The sequence below is a fragment of the Ixodes scapularis genome, unplaced genomic scaffold (assembly GCF_016920785.2).
Source record: "Ixodes scapularis isolate PalLabHiFi unplaced genomic scaffold, ASM1692078v2 PGA_scaffold12__126_contigs__length_90152505, whole genome shotgun sequence".
Classification (NCBI taxonomy): domain Eukaryota; kingdom Metazoa; phylum Arthropoda; class Arachnida; order Ixodida; family Ixodidae; genus Ixodes; species Ixodes scapularis.
The window spans coordinates 35812190-35819496 of record NW_024609838.1 but is presented as its reverse complement, the minus strand read 5'-3'; positions in this window follow the sequence as shown (position 1 = coordinate 35819496).

Genomic DNA, 7307 nt, shown 5'->3' with positions numbered 1-7307 from the left:
TGGAACTCGTCACTGCAAACGATAAGGAGGTGACGTTACTTCGAACCGAAGTCGGTGTACTTCAGAACACGGTGACAGATCAAACCGCCATGATTGAACAGCTCCATGCGAACATAAATTCAACCGAAAAATACAGTAGAAGATGCAATATGGAGATTCACGGTATTCCGCTCACAAGAAACGAAGATCTGAGGGCCACCATGCAGGACCTCGCAGAAAAACTGGGTATTGGGAGCCATACCCCTGCCGATGTGGTAGCCTGCCACCGCCTGCGTTCGCGGCGCGAAGGGGAAGCCCCGATTCTGGTTCAATTCACTTCAGTCTCAGTAAAAGAACAATGGATGGGTGCTCGCAAGAAGTTAGTCACTCTCCCTCGATCCGAAAACCAACATAAAATATACCTTAACGACAACCTAACTCGGTCAAACAAAGAACTCTTCTGGCAAGCTCGAACCAAGGGCAGAGAAAAATCTTACCGATTTGTATGGGTTAAGAACGGTACCATTTTTGCTAAGAAGGACGAGAGCTCTTCACCGGTGCGTATCGCTAGCACTAGGGATCTAGAAAGAATTAGTTAGGAATGGAGAGTACTGTAATACATTCTGATTTTTCTTCGTTTATCGACACTTTTCCTCCTAGTGCTGGCGCGCTTACGGTCCTTCACGTGAATATCAGAAGCATTAAAAAATATTGGGACGAATTCCAGCTCATTGTTGGTGCACTTGAGACCGCAGTGGATGTTTTCGTTCTAACAGAAATAAACGTTCGGGACGTGGGAGTCGCGCAAGGCCAATTTTCTTTACCTGGTTTTGAGACTTTTTTTCTAACTCGTAACGATTCTAGAGGTGGGGGAATAGCAGTTTATGTTAAAAATACATGGTCAACCGTTACATTGCAAATCCCATTCAACTATGCAGAGTGTCTCTCTTTAAAACTCTGTAAAAAGAGCTTTGTAGTATCTCTTTTAACACTTTATAGACCGCCCTCAGAAAGCGTACGTAATTTTTTAGACGAGTTAGACACGAACTTAAAAAATATAGTGCCTACGGATAAACTCTGTATTGTAGGTGACATCAACATCGACCTTCTTAAACCTTCGAAATCGATTGTTTGTGATTACTTAAATATCCTTTCAAACTATGGTATTGAAAGTACAATTCAGGCACCTACCAGGGAGGAGTATTTGTCTGATAATTTAGTTATCTCCTGTTTAGATCACATCAATATTAGAAACTTGGGTGCTCCTAATAGATCCACCATTATCACACAAAAGTTGGCAGACCACTATTTTGTTGCCTGTCGTCTCAGCATTGATGTCATTTCTGAACCAGTAGAGCAATCACAGGTAACAGTAATTGATTCACGTCACCTCGATAAACTAATTTCTGCCTATAACTGGGATATGCTCATTGAAACTTGCAACTATCAGGATGCCTACTCAAAGCTGGTCGATATTCTTTCAAACTTTAAAACCATGAGCACAAAAACCATTCATATAAAAAGACGAAGAAAGAATCGGCCATGGGTAACTACTGACGTCCTTTCCGCCATTAAAGAGAAAGACGTTTTATTGGCACGCTGTCGTCGTTTTCCAGATAACAAAGAATTAAGATTGCAATATCAAAGTCAAAGGAATCGTGTCAATGCCCTTATCCGTTCCAGAAAACGTCAGCATTTCCACGAAAGGTTTTACCGGTCTCGTTTTGACGCTTCTAAGACTTGGGCCCTCGTAAATGAGGTGAAAGGATGCTCTGCTGCTTCTATTGATGACACAATAAAAAAACATTTCAAATCTGATGTGACATCGATTGCTGACAGTTTTAATCGATTTTTCGCTTCAGTTTCGGGCGTATCGCATGATGAAGCCATTTCACCCATTAATCTGCAACTTTCATGTTCAGCATCTGCATTTCTGCCTAATATGACTATGGAAGACCTCCGTGCGATATTCTTTAATTTCAAGCCGAATAAAGCACCCGGCTCTGACAGTATCCGCGTTGGCGATATTCGGCGCAATTTTGAGGTCTTGGGCAATGTTTTACTATATATACTGAACGGGTGTATCAGCTCCGGAGTTATCCCTGTTGGTTTCAAAAATGCGATCGTTAGGCCACTTTTCAAGGGCGGTAGGCGTGATGACGTCAAAAGCTATAGGCCCATATCTATTCTTTCGTGTCTGTCCTTAGCACTTGAAAAGCATATATTAAATACAATGACCGCGTTTCTTGATAAGTTTAGTTTGTTGTCACCGTCCCAATACGGCTTTATCACGGGGCGTGGCACCCAATCGCTCCTTGAGGACCTCGTGGACACATTAAACACAACTCTCGACAAAAATAAGTTTGCCTGCGCGCTCTTTTTAGACGTCTCCAAAGCATTCGACTCTATTAGTCATAAAATACTACTGAAAAAATTTACGACTATGGTTTTAGGGGACCATTTTTTCATATTCTTAAAGATTTTTTATCTTGTCGTACGCAATATGTTTCACTTAGTAATGCCCGTAGTATTCGCGTCCTTTTGAAAGCCGGAGTACCTCAAGGATCTGTGTTGGCACCATTATTGTTCAATCTATACGTGAATGACCTCGCTAAAAGTGTTGCTGGATGTGAAATCTACCAGTACGCGGACGATACGTTATTACTCTCACGCCATATAGATCTATCAAATGCAATTTCTTTATTACAAGACAATGCCACTCGGGTATTAGACTGGTTTGAAGCAAACTGTATTAAAGTGAACATTCACAAGACACAACTAATGCGTTTCAACAATCCCTTAAAGCGGAAATGCCCAGTCATTCCTTTCGTGTTCCATTCGTCCAAGTGCGCCCAGTGCACATGTACTCCGCTCGAGTTTAATCAAACAATTAAGTATCTAGGAATTTATTTTGATAGTGATTTATCTTGGGACTCTCATCTCAGTTACATTGCCAAAAGATTGCGAGGTGTCTCATGCATGTTATATTCTACAAAGACGTTTCTACCTTTTCCAATTCGAAAGATGATAGTCAACGCGCTTGCTTACGGTTTATTGCGCTATGGAATTACTGTTTATGCCAACTGTTCTTTGCTCTGGCACAACAAGATTGATACGATTTTAAAAAGTATACTGAAGGGCGTTGCGTACACCTCTTTGTCGACGCCAAGTGATGAGTTGTTTGAGTCTTTATGTCTACCTCGTTTTTCAGCCCTCTTTAAGAGAAGTGTAATTAGCAAACATTACTGGTTAAGTTCATTTAAGATACCCCGTGTTCTAGAACGGAATCTGAGAGAAGGTGAACGTTTCGTCATTCCGCGCGTCTATACGAAGTATGGAAAACGTCATCGCTCATTTTATGTTCCTGATCTGTTAATAGCTTATCAGATTTGTTTTCAGATATTGATTCAAAGCGACAGTTAAAAAAAGCTTTAAGGACAATATGCTAAAGCGATATTTCCTGTGTCATGAGTTTAAATCTTCTCGTCCCATTTTTCCAGCTTCCTTCGTTCGTCTCTTCTGTAGATAATGAACCAACAAATTCAGAACTTAGTTTTACTTTGTTTTTTCTTGCTAAAGTTAGACAGTTCCTTGGTGCTTTCAATGGCTTTTCATCAGTTGTTGATAGAACCTGCAACTTCGGCATCGGGTTTCTTTTGGGGTGTCTTTTGTGGTTCTCTCTCATTGGTGGTTATGTGACAATATCCTGCATGTGTTTTTGATCAGTTCTGTTTCATTTTCTCCAATAACTGGAATGTTTTGAACTGTGCCACTTTGGGTATTAGACTGTGCTTTATAATATTTCTGTTATTTTACGCCGCTGCCGGGTCCAGTCCCACAAGCCGCTATTGGCTTTTGACGAACCCGCATTCACATGTATTGAATTGAAAGCTGCAATAAATTGATTGATTGATTGATTGATATATTTGCGCGTTTCGGTCGTGCAAGAAAAACGTCATATGTACTCGCCAGGACACGTACTAGTTGATTAATCTATATTGCATCAGTCCCACGTAATTGGTTAACTATTGTTAACATCCTTGAAGTTAAGTTATTCCAGGTACTTGGACCAATTAATCAATTGCGCATTTTGAAGATTGAAAGACAGATGAAATTTGGTTGTATGTTTGACGTGAGACTATGACGAAGTGCATAAGATCGGAAGGCGAGTTAATCAAAATGGATTTTAGATCGCAGCTCTTAGGCGTCCGTTTCTGAGTTAAGCGGTATCGGCGTCGCCATCGGTGTAACTGCCCCGCTAAATTTAGCGAGAAATTGAATTGGTACGTATGTCACGTGACGCCAATTTTCCCGCTAATTCTAGCAGTGAAACTAATTTTGTTCATGTTTCCCCACTAAATTGAGCGGGGAAACACGAACCGTTAGCTTACTGAAGATGCAAGAGGCTACTTCGTCGTCCCGAATCCTTTTCCCTTCGAACGGCTGCGAAGCCGTTGCGCCCGGAGTACCCTACGCAGCATCTTTCAGAAACCGTTCGCGCAGCATTGCAACCTTCCGTTTGCGAACGTCTGCGATTCATCGTGTGTTGAAAGTCGGAAGATGGTCTGTCCGTGGTGTTTTCTATGTGTAACTCTTTCGTAAAAAAATTTTGAAATTTAAAAACGCGAATTTAACACTGTAGACAAAATTTTAAATTTATTGGTATATATATATATATATATATATATATATATATATATATATATATATATATATATATATATATATATATATATATATATATATATTTCTATATATATTTATTTGTGCACATTGTGTGCAAAAAATAGTCTCGCTTATTTTTTTCATTTAAAATTGTGATGTGGGCTATACGGCGTAATACATAGTATCTTCATACTCAAATCGTTTAGGGTCACTTGCGAGGTGGACAGCTTCTTTGGAAGTTCAAAAGCTGGACTTCATAGAGCTGTAGTTCACTCGGTATTGACAACAGGGTAGACGCTATGCATGTTTTAGGCCTATCGTGTCTCCGGTTAGGGTCACGTGACTACAGTCTAGAAGCTGGTGATAAGGCAGAACACGGCACCTGCCTGGAGCCCAAGGCCCACACAAAGCATTCACTGCACTATCAACCTTGGGTACAAGTGACAAATCCGCTCGTTGTGGTCGTTGATGCTCCAGAAGATAAGCCTTTTGTGTGTGCACTCCCCTTTTGGCCGTTCCTTCTCTCCTTTTCTCTCTCTCCCTAAGCTGAAAGCGTAATAGAAGGTAAGTGGTCGCATGGTTTGACGGATGACGCATTAGCCGTTAGCAATTTTAGAATGCGTTCTGCCGGACCTATAGTATGTTACAAGTCGAGAAGGTAGCGGCAAATGCCCCTCAAAGGGAATCACATATCCCTCCGCCACCTTCGCATCCAATAGCGTCCCATCGTTTCCGTGACGTCGCGGCCGACGCGCGAGGAGTGTTTTGCCTTTCTGTACATATTTGCTTTATCTTTCGACTTTGACTTAGAATTGTGGAAGCCACAAGAGGGAGATTAGAGTTTTCCCCCCTCTGATGGAAAGAAATACGACTTTCGGGGATTAGGTTGCCCCTCCGATGGATACAAAGGCTGCTTTCAAGGGCTCGGTTCCCCTTCCAATCAATACAAAGGTCGCTTTCTTAAAAAGTGGGATCGGAGACAAGTTGGCATCACTCTGTAGCCAATATCTATCCATTGAAGTGGAACAAGGAGCGTTTCCAGTGGACTCTTCTTTCGACTGCGGAGGGATTTGAAACCGACGCATCACGCTTGTGGGAGGAGCTTCTCCTACCTCCGTGGCTGCTGCGCATTTCTGCTTCTGCAGTAAATTCTAAAAGTTTTACCCGCATATCGGCAACAACCGATTTCTTCAAAGAATAACTTCAGCCAGTTATTCTTCAAAGAAGCCCAAGAATTTTTTTGTGATGCGTTTAGTGTTCGGTTCTACAAATGAGCTTGTGCTACCTCGTGTTCAATCTTCACGGACAACTTCCTTCTCATTTTTGTGTTTGAGTGGCGGTTCTGCCGTGGCCGTGTCGACCTATATCTCTGGTTACACCTTTCAAGTCCCGTCTCGTCAACGTAAGGGCGCTGCAACCTACATCGCGACAATTGATCGTTTTCCTAAAGGTGGTCTTCCAAATTTCTTCTAGAATTAGGCCGTGTCTATCTCCTGGCAGCCGGGAGAATAATTTCTCCGAAATTCTAAAATCATGTCACGACTACAGGTAGATTTTTTTTATTCTCCCTGCGTTTCGTGATAACACGTTTCACGGCCACCTTCTCGTGGATGCACGTTTCATGGACACACGTTTCGTCGACATTAACGTTTCATCGACATTCGTTAAGCGAATTTCGATAATCCTGCTTTCCCTGGGAATGAAGTTGAGCGAAATGAGGAGCGGCGTAAAGCGCAGCTCATGTAAAAATTAATAAAAATTGGTACATGCTCAATATCCAATTGGTATTTTTCCTATACAGGTGAGAAGTCACTTTTGGTAGTTATTTGTAGAAAACAACAATATATATATATAAAAGTTGCCTTATTTGATTGGGACATATCTTGCCTGATATTGGAGGCAGATATAACCCTATTTGACAGACTCAGATATGGATATATAAAAAATTGGACATATCTGGCTAGATATGCCTTATATAAATAGATGTGCTTGATATGGCCAGATATGCTCAATTTTTTTATATAACCTTTTTCTTTTTATAAAAGTCTAGATATGCCATTTTCGTAAAGAAACCGACTTCGTAATAACCGGTCTCAGCAGTATTCCGAAAAACGTTTGGGTTTGGGTAGCTTAGAAAACAGCCGGCGCTCCTCTTTAATGTCGGACGCTTTCTGCAAAGATTGGATGGTTGTTCGCACGCGTGCGTTGTCGAGTAGCGAAGAGGATTCCGGGCAGAGAGACGAAGCCAAACTGGGAAACGCTTTCAGGCGATTGACGCTTTCGCGTCCTCGTGGCCGCTTGTAGTGCCGGCCAAGCAACTGCATGACCCCAATCCAGTTGTTACAAACAATCTCAAATCCTTTGGACGACGATGGCGAGATGGGTCATTTGTCAAACTTCGCTGGTGGGTGTATGAATTGGCCATCATTTATCATCCACCTATTGGCCCAGACAACGATCAAACACGAGCCTACGCACTGCCGCTGTTTGTTCAGCGCACATCTCTGTGACCTACTCCGCGAATGCAAGGTTGTGGAATCTCTCAAGCGCGCGCACCATCAACTTCGGAATAGGTATCATCACTGTAATAGGTTCATTGGACACCTAGCTGCCTTCTGACCTGGAGGGCCAGAGTAGGCTCTTGTACCATATGTTTTCTTTCT